The sequence below is a fragment of the Heterocephalus glaber genome, unplaced genomic scaffold (assembly GCF_053883595.1).
Source record: "Heterocephalus glaber isolate CG9 unplaced genomic scaffold, H.glaber_assembly_v1.0 deba00001610, whole genome shotgun sequence".
Taxonomy (NCBI): Eukaryota; Metazoa; Chordata; class Mammalia; order Rodentia; family Bathyergidae; genus Heterocephalus; species Heterocephalus glaber.
In genome coordinates, this window is record NW_028258381.1 from 25926056 (window position 1) to 25942821 (window position 16766).

Here is a 16766-nt window from a genome sequence, read left to right on the forward strand (position 1 = left end):
ATAGAAGCCTGTGGGAACACAAAAAGGAAATACATATGAATGACTGAGATAGGATCCAATTGTTTCAAACATATACACTGAAGGGAAAGCCAAGTGATTCTGCATTTTACCAGTGCTTCTATCTGGAACCTCCTCTCATGTTGTATTAAGACAGTTCTCACTTCCCTGGAGTAAGCTTTTATGATGAACCATAATCATTTGTAAATTCAGTGTCTGTTGACCATTTTCAAATCTGCATCAAGGACTCCCAGGAAATTTTGCATTGATTCAAAGTTTTCTCAAGGTCAAGAACTCATTCCCAAAGTCAAGACCATTTTCAGTCTGATGCACTTGATCAATTTTATAGCTTCCCTATGGTTAGTCAAGGTCTAGGTTAGTTAGTTCTTGATTTTCCCTGGTTAGCATCCTAAGTCAATTGCAGATGGCCTACAGTACAATTACAACCTCCCATTAAATAATTCTCTTTTGCTTCCTGCCACTTTTTGTAAGTGCATTATGTGTTAACATTTAGAATTGACTTTGGAAAAAGTGCATAAGTTTTAGCTGTGCCTTGCTGTAATGTGGATTTTTTTAAATGAAATATCCATAAGTGTTCTTCAACTTCAGTGGAAAGATGGAAGCAGAAGATGTCTTAGGAAAGTGTGGAGCTAAGACCTTGAAACATGTTCTGTCAAGTCCACAGAGATGAGAAAGACTTTCCTATCTTTTTTGAAGACTACTGTGTATTATTATGCTACCTATGTGTCTGTCTAAGCTATCATTGGGGCAGGAACTCTGAAAAGTCATAGAAAATACCATTTCTGAACTAGCAGGAAGTTTGAGCTTATTTGGTCTAACTTCTCAGACTGGAATCAGAGTCTCGTAAGTTTTTGAGCCAATAATCCAACACTATGTGGTAGACAAAGGACATGAACACAGGTGTCCAGTTTTTGGTTACATCATTCTATTTTGCCACCTATAGTTGAAGAGATGGAGAGATCACAAAGAATTTATCCATTTCTTTGCAGGGACTCTGTGACTTCCACGTGACGTTGTTTCTGTGTATAGCAGGTGCTGTTGACACATCACCCACATTTCTTCAACACCAACAGTTCCCAGGGGCTCTGTTACCAGCTTCTACCTAGAAAATGACTCTTAGCTTAATGGCTTTTGGAAGAAACATTAAGAGCAACCCTCAGCCAGTGATGGACTGATACATTGCCCAGTAGGGTGGGACAACTGTGAGTTCAGTTTAACACCACTTCCTATATGTCCCAGGGGACTGAGTCTCAGGTGCTTACAGCAGTGACTGTACTGTTAATGCGCTCCTTTAGGATTTCCTTTTCATTGTTTTGTCACTTCCATATTTCCTGTGGTAGGAAGAACTATGACCCTGAAAGATGTCTGTACCCCAATCCCAAGAACTTGCAAGTATGCAATTGCAAATAGTACAACAGACTTTGCAGATGTGATTAAGGTTGTGGAATTTGAGCCGGAGAGTTTATCCTGGGCTATCTAGATGGGCTTTATTTAATAACATGGGTCTTCCAAAGCTGAGGACCTTTGTGAGGCATGGTGATAGGGAGAGATAAAACAGTAGAAAAAGGATCAGCGCCAGGCAATGCTGTTGGTTTTGCAGATGGTAGGAGGGAAGCATGAGCCAAGGAATGTAGGCCACCTCTAGAAGGCAGCAAAGGCTGGAGTGCCATTGCCTTCCTTTAGCTCAGTGACCTCTGTGTTGGACTTTGGATCCACAGAACTATAACAGTTCTGCTGTGGTTTGTCCTCCAAAATGTATGTGTTGAAGCTTATTCATCAACATGATAGCATTAAGAGATCAGACCTGTAGGAGGTGATAGAATCATGAGGGTAGAACCCTCATGAATGGAATTAGTGACCTAATGAAAATCTAATGAATGATACTAGGGCTGGAATGAACTAGGTACAACACCTTTTTGCCTTTCCATCCTCTCTGGCATATGAGAACATGGCATTTATGCCCTCTGGAAGATGCAGCTTTTAACATAAATCTCAGAAGCAATTCTGAGCCATGAGCAGAAACTAACCCTACGGCACTTTGATCTTGGGTTCCCAGTATTCAGAAATGTGAGAAATAAGTTTCTGTTCTTTATAAAATTATGCAGTCTCATGTATTTTGTTATAGCAACATGAACAGACTAAAATAAAATGTGTGTATGCTGCAGAGTATGCTAAATTTGTGATGATCTCTTTAGGCAGCAAAAGAAAGGTAATTCTCTCCTTTACTGATTTTGGAATATGAAAAATTTTGTCTAATGAACCTCAGCATAACCTATCTTACCATAGGGCCAGACCAGAGTTGGTGTAAATATGGAAAATACTTCTCAGAAACATATGAGAATAAGAGGTAGTCTGTGTGGTGGTGTACTGTGCCTGTGCCCTTGTTTGTAAATGTGTAAATTAGCAAATGTCACGGAAGTTGAGTGTTATAGGTTGTGTTTAGATGCCCCCCAAAAGCCTCATGTGGTCATAGATGGGGCTTTTTCATATGTGGCTGAATCTGGAGTGTGTGATTGATTCATGGTGCAATGCTAGGATTAATAAGGGTGCTAGGATCAAGGGTGTGTGATTACTAAATCAGTCCACTAATTGGTTTAGCACCATCTCAATCCTGGTAGCCTGGATACAATATAAGGAACAGAAAGAGGCTTGTCTTGTCCCATTCTTTGCTTGCTTTTGGTTCCTTGTGGACGACAAGACAGACAATGCCTGTCTGCCAGGGCACCCTGCCTTGGAGCCAGCCAATTATGGATTGAAACCTCTACAAACCATGAACTAAACAAATCTTCCCTCCTTTAACTTTGGGTGTTGAGTATTTTGTTTCAGCAACAAGAAAAAGTAACTAAGACATTGGATCAAACCATAATCTGGGCAGGGAGGTGTGTATGATGAGCTAACACATATTTCAGAGAATAAAAATGATATAAGCCTAGCTAAAGATTATAGTTCCAAATTAAAATACTGGTGAACTCATATATGTTTTACTAAGCTACTTTAGGAGGGTCAGATTTCCTATGGTAGAACTTCTGCGTACACATTCTCCACTTCTTCACAAGATGCATGTCATTCCCAAAGGCATAAAGATGAAGAATAGTCGGCCTCCTCCTGGGGTGGGCACCTTAGCCATAGAGACAGCTGTTGGAGCCTAATTGGTTGGAGAGGATTTCCTAACCCCCTGGGGATCCTAGTCCCTTGGGGTAGGGGAACCCAGGTTTGGTACTCCAGCATCTCCCATATCCTTGGACCCTTTTCCTAGTGGCTCTTGTCTCTTGGATGGGGTTATGGAGACATTGCAGCCACCATGAAGGTGCCTATGTCAGAAGAAGGGGAAGTGACTTCCGGTCTCCAGGGTCTGGGCATGAGGATACCAGAGGCCCCTCTGTCTGCCAATAAGGCTGAGTAAGAGCAGGAAGAAAGCTAAGAGGAGGCCAAGAGCATGAGGGATTGGGGTCCAGGGAGCACAAGGAAAAGCCCCCAGCATGGGAAGGGAGGAGCAGGCAGAGGGGGGACTCCCAGGATGGCTGTGTGTGATGAAGATGAGGATGAGGAGGTGGAGGTGCCTTTGGACTGGCAGGGTGGAGAACATGCCCTATGGACGGCTAGTGTCTCAGGTACACTGGAGCTTCCAGCTCAGATTCTGCATAGCCGGCCCAAATCTCAGAGTGAAGAGGAAAGATCTGATGAGGAGACAGAGGCTAAAGAAGAAGAGGAGGAGAAACCACACATACCCATGGAATTTGACTTTGACGATGGACCAAAATGACATCAATGGACTCCCAGATCTGTGGGAGACCCACCCCAGGAAGCTCAGCCTGGAGCCAGAAAAAGGAAGTCCCCCTGGACAAGGTCTCTCAGACACGAAGCAACATAAGAAGCTGGAGGAGCAGATCCTTCTTACTGGGAGAGACCTCTTCATCTTGATTCAGAAGACCCCAACTCAGCCAGTCCCTGCTCTGGTCCCCTGGGTGGAAATACTGACAGACTGACTGTTGCTGCTACTGACTCCAAGATGTAGAGATAGAGATTGTGTCTGCTAGGGCCTTGTCCCTCCCTTCCTGAACCAGGACACTGGCAAATTTGGGAAGAAGGAGAGTGGAACTTTTAAGTAAGTTTACTGTATCACGAATTCTACCTATTAGTTCTACTAAGTTTCCAGGTGTGTTAAATGGAAGACAAATTAGATCTTCCTGAACACTCATTTTGGGCTTGAGATAATAAAAATGGCCCTTGAGAAAAGGGACTTGCAGTACACATTAGGTGTTAAATCAGACCGACTCATCTTGGGCACTATTGACACTTTGGATCAGATAATGTTTTGTAGTGGGGAAAGGTCCTATGGATTGTAGGATGTTTAGCCTCCGTGGCCTCTACTGACTACATGCCAATAACACCCTTAGTTTTGACAACCAAAAAAATCTCCACATGTTGCTACATGTGTCCTGAAGTGGCAAATTTGCCCTTGTTGACAGTTACTGGTTTAGAGACATAAGAAATTACTTGATCCCAGGACATGCTATATACTTTTTAAAAAAATCATTGAAATGAGTGAAGTCTCCAAGTCATCATGGTATCAATAACTGTAGTGAAGAGACAGGTCACAGAACTGGAATGCTTCATGGAGGGTGGTGCACAGATAACACATTCAGTGTTTCAAGATAGCATTGCTAAAATATTTTTGGGAGCCCACCCTTAAATTGACATAAACACATACAGGATCTCTCAGCTGCTTGGGATCCGCAATCTTTGGGAGAGAGTTTGGGTCCACTTGGGGATTCCTCTGCCCCTGTGGGACACCCCTCCCACCATTTTAGAGCTTGCCTGCGCCATGCCCCCATGAAACTCTCCTCACATGGCTGTAGACTATCCGTAGTTGTTTTGTTTGCTCATCATTTCCCTGCATCCTCTCTTTCCCCTCACTGGTTGATGACAATCTTGGTTGTCAACTTGATCAGACTAAGAGACACCTGGAAAATTGGGAAACCACACTTTGGGCATGTCTGTGAGGGTGTTTCCAGAGATGTTTGGCATGTGGGCCAGCCAACTGAAAGAGAAGAACTGCTCTGAATCTGCTGGTACCATCCAACAGGGTGAAGGCCCAGATGGGACAAAAACTGAAGAAAGGAAAAGCTTGCATAGGAACACATGATCAGCTCTTCTTGAGCCCTTGAACATGGACTTCATCAGCCAGGTCTCCAGCCCTGGACTGAGACTGCATCATTTGTCCCTCTTGTTCCAAGGCTTCCAGCTTCTTGGAACTTCTTAGACAGGGCAGCTGCTGGTTTTCCAGTGTGCAGATGCCCATTATGGGACTGTCTAGCTTCTGACCATGTGAGCCACTCTAGCAAATTTCCTTTTTTTCCCCTTAGGTTCTTTTATTGGTACATTTTAGGTATACAACACATTTACGTTTATCACTGGGTACTTGTACCTTTACATGATGCATCTTGGTTCTTATTTTTCCCCATTCCTAGCCCTCCCTTCAACCCCTCCACCCTTCCTTATTTACAAGGACTTTGTTTCCATTTTTTCCTTTTCTCATAATTTTCCCTTTCCCTTCTCCCCGCCCCCCCCCCACTTCCCCTGCCCTTTTGGACCTTTTTTCCCTATTTCCCATTAAGAATTATTTATTTTAATCATTATTTACACTTTCAGTTTCTCACAGCAGAGAAACTATTTGATATTTACGTATGTGTGTCCTATTTATTTCACTTAAGAGTAGGGCCTCAGTATGCATCCATTTAGCTATACATGACTCTAGTTTTTCATTCTTTAAGGCTGAGTAGTACTCCATTTTGTAAAAAACCCACATTTTCTTTATCCAGTTTCCAGTTGATGGGGACTTGGGCTGCTTCCAAGCTTTAGCTATTACAAACTGTGCCGCTTTGAACATGGGTGCACATATATCACTGTGGTATGATTCTTTTAATTCTTTTGGGAAGATACCCAGCAGGGGAATAACTGGGTCAAATGGGACCTCTAGTCCTAGTTCTTTGAGGTGTCTCCATACTGACTTCCATAGTGGTTGCACCAGTCTACACTCCCACCAACAATGGAGAAGGGTTCCTCTCCTAAAAATCATATATAATCTATTAATTCTTATCTCTCGGGAACACTGACTAATACACTGGAGTATAAGTTTTATGGGAGTAGGATCTTTTTATATTAATAGACTTATTTTCAGAGTAGATTTACATTTGTAAAAGAAATTAAGCACCAAATATATACTCTTTCATCTCTATCCTCCAACATTTTCTCCCATATGGACATCATAATAAGTGCAGTATGTTTGTTTCAGTTGATGAGTACATTATTATTTGCTAAAGTTTATTATTCATTTTTGTGTTGTCCATCCTAACATTGTGTGTCTTGACAGATGTATAATGACATTTATCCACCATTATATTATAATATTGAGTTGATTTCTGCCCTCAAAATTGCCTGTTTCACTTATGAATATAATTATTTATGTAGGGTTTTTATAGGTATGTATTTTTAATTCATTTGGATGAATGGAAGGAAAACAATTCTAAAATTAAATGGTAAAGGTGTGTTTAGGTTTGTAAGAAATTATCAACTCTTCCATAGTAGTCGAATAGTTTCATACTTTAAGGAACAATAAGTGATGGTTCCTTTGGCGTCACATTCTCACCATTATTTGATGTTGTCAGTGTTCTACATTGTGTCTATTCTAATATGTGGTGGTATCTCATTATCATTTTAGCTTACAATTTCCTAGTGGCATCTTTTTATATACTTATTTTCCACCCATGGACCCTCTTTGGTTAAGTGTCAACATGTTAACATCTTTGGCCCATTTTTAACTTAGGTTGTTTGTTTTTTCATTTTGGAGCTTTAAAATTCTTTGTGTATTTTATCTTTTAATGGATATGTGTTTTGTAAAGATTTTCTTCCAGTCTGTGGCTTGTCTTTTCATCCTCTTAAGTTCACATAGCAGACGTTTCTCATTTTAATGAAGCCCAAATTCATTGAATTTTTTTCTGGTACTTTTAGTGAGAGGAGAAATGTTCATCTGTTTTATCCACTGCTTTATCCTTACCTCTTAGAACATTTCCTGGCTTATTGTAAGATCCCAATAAATATTTGTTGAATGATCAAGTGTTGTTACCTTGTGGAATTATAAGCTTTCTTTCCCCTTTTTCTCCATGGGAAGTATCACTGGCTGCATTACCCTTGAGAAACAATCCCCAGCCCAAAGCCTATTTACCCCCCACAAAGGATCTAAATGCCAGTGCAAACAGTACTTGCCTGCGTGACATGGATGGTAGCACTTTAGAGTCTCCAGATTATTTCAGGATGATAAAGCTTTGGGTCACTTTATTGCCTGAATGCTTTTGGTTAATGTGAGGAATCTTTCTCTCTCTCTCTCTCTCTCTCTCTCTCTCTCTCTCTCTCTCTTTCTCTCTCTCTCTCTCTCTCCTCAATAACTCAATCTCATGCTTCTTTTCTCTCTCAGAATAAAAAAGTGAAATAGTAATGCTACAAATTGCGGCAGTACACAATACACTAAATACATAAAACTCAAGTATGGATTTGCCTTTATGAAAGAGAAAGTTGTTTTTGTTTGTGAGCCAGAATGAGTATGTTTTTGATTTCTTTTAAAGAATTATCCCTGTTTAGTTGAACTGCTAATAAGAGTCAAGAGAAAGAATCTTGTGAAGAATTGAGCCACCATCTTATAAATGAAAGACAATAGCCTTCCTTTCCTTCTCTACCTCTCTCTGTCTCTTTATTTCCTTTCTCTCTCAAATGCCACTTCCTTCCTCTTTCTTTCACTGGTGAAATAGTTGCCTGCAAGCCTGAAGGCTTTCCTTTGTTTCGTTCTACTTCCTCTCCCTTTCCTTTTGCACTGGTGTGTCCTTCAATAACCTACCCATTCCATATCTATTTCTGGAGAACTCAACTGACTCAGTATCTCTATTCATTTTAAAGATAAAAAAACTATACATAAGATCACAATCAGTGAATGGGATTATGTCAAAATAAAAAGCTTCTGCACAGCAAAGGAAACAGAGTGAAGAGATAACCTACAGAATGGGAAAATTTTTTGCCAGCTACTCCTCCAACCGAGAACTAACATGTAGAATATATGAGGAACTCAAAAAATTAGGCCCATCAAAAGACCCGATCCAAAAATGGGCAAGTGAAATGAATAGACATTTCTCAAAAGATAAAGTACAAATGGCCAAATAAATATAGGAAAAATGTTCTACATCTTTAGTCTTTAGAGAAATGCAAATCAAAATGATACTAAGATTCCACCTTTCTCAAGAAAGAAGGGCTACCATCAAGAACTCAAGAAGCAACAAATACTGGTGAGGTTGTGAGAAAAGGAAACCTTTTACATTGTTAGTGGGAATATAAACTGTACGACCACTATGAAAATCAGTATGAAGGTTTCTCAAAAAACTAAAAATAGAAATTCCATTTGACCCAGCTATTTCTCTTCTGGGTATCTTCTCAAAGGAGTTAAGGTCATCATACTACAGTGGTATGTATATAATCATGTTGATAGCAGCACAACTTATAATAGCTAAATCTTGGAAGCACCCTATATGTCCATTAGCAGATGAATGGATCAAGAAAATGTGGTATTTATACATAACACTGTGCTACTCAGCATAGTGAAGGATAAATCCAAGTCATTTGTAGGAAAATTGATGCACCTTGAGAACATAATGTTAAGTGAAACAAATCTGACGCAGGTTAAGTATCCCATAGTTTATTGTATATGAGAAAACCAAAGTATAAATAATTTAATGACCAAAATAAAGATAGATAATAAGAAACAGAAAAGAGTTTGTTGAGATGGGAAGGGGATGGGAGGAGGGGAAGTAAAAAAGATTAAGACTGCAATATGTACATGTACCAATTTCCCACAGTGAATGTACTTAGTATATATTGTAAACATACTAATAAAAATTATACATAAAATTAAATTTATTGTGGAAGTAGTATAAAAGTATAAGACATAGAGGTAGATGAACAGTATAGGTATATTTACATTAATGAGTAGTAAGTGAATTTCTCCTCTGTGATTCTCCCCAGACCTAATTCTATTCCTTAGACTGGATGTGCATCTTTCTCCGTATTTTTGTATGCATATGCCAATAAGTACAGCATTGTATTATACAATCAACTGCATCACACACACACACACACACACACACACAGAAATCTAGGATTATTTTAATTTAGCAATAGATCATAAAGATCTTTCCAAAGCAGGACAATCTGCTAATTCTGCTCCAATCTTTTGCACATTTAATGTTTCATTGTGTGGAACTTCATGCATGTTTATTTCTTTTTTCGTTTTTCTATTTCCTTGTCTCATTTTTTTCTTTCTTTGGTTATTTTTCTCTAGAGGAAACAACATATAGAAAATGCACATGGTAATAAAAATTCAAACTATCTAAAGGAAAAAGTAAATTTTACCTCTGTGCGCCACTGTGAACAAACCCCACTCCCCAGAGACCACAGCTTCCAATAATTTCTGATCTCTCTTCTTTTTGTATTTACTGTAATTTTAAGTGTTATACTCACGTTGATGTTTAAGTCTTATCAAAATACTGATTATTATCATGTTTTTTAAAAAGACACAGCAGTAAAGACTTGTGGGTGTCATTATTTTAGTCAGCTTATGGGTGGATCCAAGGTTTGTACACATCCTCAGTACACCATCTTGAGCCAAAAGTCTGATGAGGCTGGAAGACATCATGGCTAACATCAAGAAGTCTAATGGCCAGTCTGAGTTCTAACTGACTCTATCACTTCCTAGGTGCGCCATCTTGGGCTCTCTGTGTGCGATTTTCCTCGGCTCTAAAGTTAAGATGAAATGGCACCTAGTTTTAAGCTTTCCTTGAGTTATAGATAATGGCCTTGGCTATAAAATATGTTAGGATTTGTATTCCACTACTGGCTTATATTGACCACATGTGGCAATATAATCTTGGACTCCTCAGATATCAGTAAAAATGAGACTGGATAAAGCTCTTTCCTATAATTGTGTGAGGATTTTATAAATGAAATAGAATGTAAGAGTTCTTGGCATATAATAGGCACTCCATAAACATGAGTTTCTCTTTTCCAGTTCTGTTGGGAATGAATGATTGCCTAGGCATGAGGATCTTGGATAATTTTCTACATCATCAACAACAGTTCATGGGTTTCTCCATTGCTTAAAGAATGCCCCTTGACTGCTACAATTATTGTGTGAGCCTAAACTTCAATTTTTGATAAAGAGGAGAAACATTTCTGGTTCTAACAATGAAAGAGGTAGCTTCTATTTAAAAATAATGTCTGATTATTTGTAATATGTTAAAACCATCTACATGTTTTATTGAGTATTTGAAAAAGAACGCATGTCATTGAAAATTTTTATTAGCATATTTCTTTTCTTTTTTTTTTACTAGCTATTCCAGTGTTAAAAATAATTACAATTGACTTTCTTTCGGTCTCATATATTTATGATTTTGATTAATTTGAAGAAAGGATTTAAAAATGAAGAAATATGATGATTTGGCTTAATATTTGCTTAGCTACTAATATTCCCTATGTATTCATTAAGATTAATTATAAATTTAAAAAATTTTCCAGTTATATTCATTCAATAAAAGATACGTGTTGCAGTTTCTAACATTTGTGATGTAGTGCAAAAAGACATTTCAAATTTCTAGCTGACTGTCCAAAGTAAGCAGTTCACTGGGTTCTAGGAGTGTTGCCTATTTTTGTGGAAGAATTATAGCTAAAGTGAAATAACTGCAGTAAAATCATAGAACATTAGCAATTTTATGCATTTAGAGTAGTAACTACAGTGTGAAAGAAAGATGTTGAAGACAAAGACATATCTGATAGGCATATCCAATGTTGGTGTACAATGAACTACTTAAATTATTTTCCATTTTCTAATTTTGTGTAGCTGGGTAGATCTGGAGGACACTTGGCAGACCCACAGTTCACTTGGACTGTCAAAGATTAAACTTGAATTATAAGCTATTTTGGACCAATCAATGGTGTTGGGAAAGAAAACTAGGGATGCTTTTGACAGTATTTACACAGCATGAAAATAAAAACTTTGGAAATTTAGATAGATTCATTTTGAAATTTACCTCCTGCTTATATTTTCAAGTTTAGAGTCCAATAGCTTTTGTGAGGACAACTTAGATGATTTCATTTAGCAGCACTATTGCCTGGATTTATTTTTTCCAAAATGGTTTATTACTTCTTTCCAGTTCCATTTATACAGATAAGTTTTAATTCATGCAACAAACATTCATTGAAAATATAACCATGTGCCATGTATTCTGCTGGGAACTCTTAATAAATATAAGCATTGTTCCAATTCAGCAATCAGCTTAACCTGTAAAATAACCCCTAACTGGGTAAAAAGCCATTGTAATACACTGTCCTGAGGGTAGACAGGGAGTAGAGAGAAACTAGCAAAGATGGATCAAGAACTTACCCAGATTGCTTGCATTGAGTTAAATTTCTGAGTTACGACTATATGAGTTATATGTCTACATGCATTGTGAATATGTATTATGCAAATTCTATCAATTTGACATGTGCATGGATTGTCTGTCGTCCAGGTAGAACACTCCTTCTCAAACATGAGCTTGGGGAGCTTGCTGGATTTTGATTCAGGGTGTCAAGAGGTCATGGGTGAGGTGTGAGAATCTGCATTCATAACAAGTTCCCAGGCCTTGCACATATTTGGACTAAAATTTAAATATCATTAATGTGGAAGCTTTTGTATATGTTTGCATATGATCGGATTTTTTAAAAATGAAAGATTTCAATAGCACATTGCAGTCATTTTTCTGTATCTGGTAAATTGATGGGTTAGCTTTGGTTGGCCTTCTTCATCCTTAGGTGCACATTTTGACATGGATATTTTGATGAGGTAAGAAAGTAAATTCATGTGTCATTACATCCACTATAGCATGCTTAATTTGCCAAGTACTTTCATGCTTAATTTGCTGAGTACTAAGCGATCTTAGAAGTGAAGCAAATACTGTCCCTACCCTGCTGATCACTACCGGTTAATTAACAAGACACATTTGGGTTCTTCATTTTCAATAAGGTTGACAGGAGAAAAATATTTTGTTTATGTAAAGTAGTGACATAGTGCTATGAAATCTGTTTCAAGGTGTAATTATATTTAAATGGAACACATTCAGTGGGCTCAGATAATATTAATTTCTGTATTAAGAACTTGGGTTAAGCCATTAACAATATGGGCTAGGCATTCTAAACCCTATTGGGACCCTCTGACATTTTTTATTTCTCTCTCCGTCTTGTGGTCATTGAACATAGCTCATTACTATCAAGCAAAATGGTCCATGATACTAGCCTAGGACCACATGGGTTCCAATCAGGTCATGAGGCCAAGAGAATAGATTTTTCTAGAGCAGGAATAGAGAGATTGTAAATAGAATCATATTATAAAATGCATTTTGATGGTATTTTTCACACTGGAGACGTGGGGGCCTCCTTGGTCTCAGGAGATTTGGAAAACATAGTTTGAAAACTTGTATTTCTTTGAAATGGCATCATTTAAGTGATAATTTTGTGGCAATAGCTTTGCTCATTTAAGTAAAAATGCAAGGACTGAAATAGTGTGGCATACCATGTTACAAAGTTACTATCAAGGACATCTAGGATATGTTTATATTTGATTACTTTAGGTGATAGTTGTCACAAAAATGAAATTAAGAGAACAATCTTTGTAGAAAACTTGCAGATATCTGATAATAAATCCGTAGACCTCCAGATCCCAGTTGAAAATCATGTTCTCTCTTGGGACTGATTCTCTGTGTTCTGTCCCCTCTTGTGGGACTGTTATGAGAAGGCTGGTTCTCTCCTCTAAAGCAGGCATAGCTCTGCCTTGGCACTCTGTCACTCAACCTTAGAAGGCCATTTGAGGACAGGTTCAGGGAAAACAGGAACAGAAACAACAGGCCATCTCTGTTTTAGGTATGGAGAGAAACATTTTCTCTTGTATTTATCTCCTTGTGACTCTTATTGGTCAACTTTGAAGGTCTCACTTAGATGACAAGCAAAGGACAATGCCTGAACAGAATGCTCCAACCAATTTAGGTTCACGCCAAAGGATCCCTTAAATCTTACCCAAGTCTGGCATGGTGGTGCATGCCTGTAATCCCAGTGCTCTGAGAAGCTGAAGCAGAAGGATCATGAATTCCGGCTCAGACTGAGCAATTTAGTGACTTAGCAAGACCCTGTCTTAAAGCAAACAACAGGGCCAGAGATTTAGCTCACTAGTGCCACATATGGCTGGCAAGTGCAAGGCCCTGAGTTTGATTCCTGGTACCAGAACAAACAAATAAACAAATAAAAAAAAGTAAAGAAAGATCTGGGTATGTAGCTCAGTGAGGAAACCCTGGGTTCAATCTTTGGTGCAGTAAAAAATAAATTCTCATTCAGGATCCAAATCTGAGCATAGATATAGGAGAACAGAGAGGAATTTCAGGCTTAAAAGGGTTTGTGTATGTGTATAATGCAGCCTGTGGAAATCTAGAGTATTGGTGTGCTCTACAGAATCCCAGTGATGTTCATCACAGTAACTCAAACATGTGAGCGTAGTTTCCTGCCACAAAGTCAGGGCTGGTCCATTCCCTTGGCTTATAATCCTACCACAGAAGCATCATGCAAGCATTTTTATTTCTCTAGTTTTTAAAGCTCAAAATTTTAACATTAGTTCGGTTTGCTAACAAGTCAGTCAGGTTGCTATGTTAATCTTGTATGACCTGAGTTTTATTTAGTATGCACTGAATGAAAACTCTGTGGATGGTTTGGAGAATAGCTATAAAACTTGGAAATTTATCAGAATTATCATTTAAGGGAGTCTTTGAAATACTGGTGTTGTTTCAACTTGAAGTTACAACTGTGAAAGAATACTATATAATTGCAAAATCATAGCATCTCAGTTTCAAACCACAAAGAACATTCAATGGATGTTTGGATATTTTCTATGACATCAAACCATCTTTATAACATTATCCAAAAATCTGAGCTTTTAAGAGATTTTCTGAAGTAGTTAATATATTTTTCCGTATTTTAAAAAATCTGGATTATTTACAATTGCTATTTGGAGTAACTTTCAGAGAGATTCATATTACTCTTTTGCCACTTGAATTCTAGAGTTTCATACCATGTAATCATGACTTGAATATTTTTGATCTTGTTTTCCTAACATTAATGATACTAATGATCTTTTCCTGATCTTGAAAAGGTGAGATGGTCCCACTCTGCTTTCCTTTTTATCACTTTATTTCTCAATGCAGATCAAAATTGGGCTTATAGCCTTTGTTCTTTCTGCTATCAAGAGATGGCTGATAGTTCAGGTTTTCAGTGAGACTTATTTTTAAATTGCTACAATTTCTTTGGAGATTTTTTGTTGTCACCCAAACTGAAACTCTGGAGTCATTCTTTGAATATGATAATAAATGAATATTAATCCCATTTTAAGCCAGTACCTTTATCTTTATGAAAGATGGGAGGAAAGTCACCAGCAATCCTTAAGGGATTTTTATAGGGCAGGATTTGAAGTGCAGAGACAATATTTACATCATTACCAGAGTATTTGCCAGACTGTGCACAGATGTAGACACCAGAAAAAAATATATTTTAATACATGCATTTTTATAGAAAGTAGAGTTATATATCACCTAGATCCAGGTAAATTGGCTATATTGTGAGATTTCAAATTGCATGTGTGCATGGAATTGGCAGTTCTAATCGATCTGCTGTGAGCTATTGGGAAATGGATGAGTGCTTTCAAAACATTTATGGATGAAAAATTCAGAATGTTACTCTGAGCTTTGAAACAAATTGTGGATGCCATGGAACTTTTTGCACCAAATATTTGAGAGGGAAATTTCCCTCCTTCTCTAGCCAATTAAGCAGTGAGAATATCATGCTGCCTTTTCCACACTTACGTAATTTATCGTTATTTTAGCAATTCAAATGATTTTTAAATTGGTGTGCAGATTTATTTATTTTCCAGAGTTTGAGCAAGAGACAAATTGGACTTAAAGGCCCCACCCTTGCCAAGCTTACCTGCCTGTCTGTTGTGGATGATCTTCACGCAATCCATTGCAATGTCACCCAGTTCCCCTCTGTCTCACAAGCAGTCAAAACACAAAATCACTTTCAGGAGACAAGCTTGAATCACATCCCCAACATTCTCCTAAAAGTGTGCCCTGTGATCATTTTGAGTAATGGGAAGAGAAATCAGGCACAGCCTCACATACTCCTGATTTGGGTTCTAAAATGATGAAATGAAGGAGGATAAAGGGGCTTCTGACACATCTCTCAGTCATGGGCACTGACCTGTCATACATCTGTCGAAGGCACACTGAAATAAACCCAGGGACTTAATATCTTTGAGGTAATAGAGAACTTCTCTTTCAGTTGGACTTAAAGAAATGAATTAAGGCTTGTCAGTGTGAGTTTCCAACAGACACAACTCCAGTTTCAACCTTCACACTAGAAGACAGATGATACCCAGCGTCCTAAGTTCAGAAAGGAGTATTCATTGGTTGTGAGAACCAATGAGATAGAAAAAATGATAAAAGATCTCCAGGGGACATCAACCAATTGGCCTGCTCTTTGAAACTCTTTCCCTCTGCACTATCTGGAGACTCATCCAAAGCCGGATCGCTTGATGCCGTGCCTGCCTTTTACACCCTCCTTTCCTGAACTGCTACAACCCTTGCCAAGTGGTCCAGAAAAGTCTATGTCCCTATTGTTCTTTTTTGCATGTCTGCATATATTTTCTTACATGTTTTGTCTTTTTTCCTTAATAGCTATGAAAAGTTCCAAATTTGCACACGCAGAATGACAAAGTGGATATTTCCTGACAGGGAATGACGACGTGTAATAGAAAAATAAGGTGTCACGTGGATACCTTCTCCCAGGATTCTGGTTGCCTGTTTCAGATCATATCTTGAACACAGTAGTCAGGGAGAAGGCACTCAATTGGGGGTCTGATATATAACACAATCTGGAGAAATTACTTAATTCATGACTTTAGGAAAAAGAAGACATTTACATCGGTGGATCAGAACACGCTATGAAATTAGAATTGGTATGGTTTGCCATGGAGAACCATAAATATAAAAATCATCATCAAGTATGACAATTACAGATTCCTCTCATTAAAGAAAAATCCTGACATACTTAAGGAGCTAGAGAAGTTAAAACTCACCCACCCCCAAACCCATAAAACACACAGAAATGTTGACTCATAAATCTGACCAGACAGGCAAAGGAGTTCAAAAAGTCAATTTATAAAAGGAGAGAGCGAACAACTAGGCCTGTTGAAATGTCCTATAAAATGAGCATCAAAGAGTGACAGCTGGGTATGAGAAATTTCCCATGGAGGTTCATTCCATTTAAGGTTATTTCTGAAGCCTGGAGTTCTGAAGGGGATTTGGCCCCTGGCCATCCTACCAACTCTGGGAGTTTCTGATGTCTCCACACCCAAGCAGCTCACTTGATGCCAGGTGGTAGTAGCTCCCTGAAAACCAGGAAGCACCCAAATATCTGTCCTCCAAGCCTATGTGTCTAAAGACCTGCTGCTCCACATTAATCCTGTGCTCTGAGAATGCTCCCTCTGAGCATCCTGGCTGGGCTGTCACTGCTCTTTTACAGCTACAGGACTGTTTTTGGCTGTTGATGGTTCATTAATCTTTGCCCAATTTAGAGTC

General features: G+C 38.5%; 1 long non-coding RNA gene across 1 annotated transcript in view; it reads left to right on the plus strand.

Moving 5' to 3' along the window:
* Positions 1-16766, plus strand: part of LOC106008990 (uncharacterized) — a 160816-nt gene that overhangs the window by 130002 nt on the left and 14048 nt on the right. Inside the window, exon 11 of the long non-coding RNA XR_015445481.1 lies at positions 1-16766. This exon is cut by the window's left edge and continues 17945 nt beyond it; it is cut by the window's right edge and continues 14048 nt beyond it. This is a non-coding gene — a long non-coding RNA (uncharacterized LOC106008990).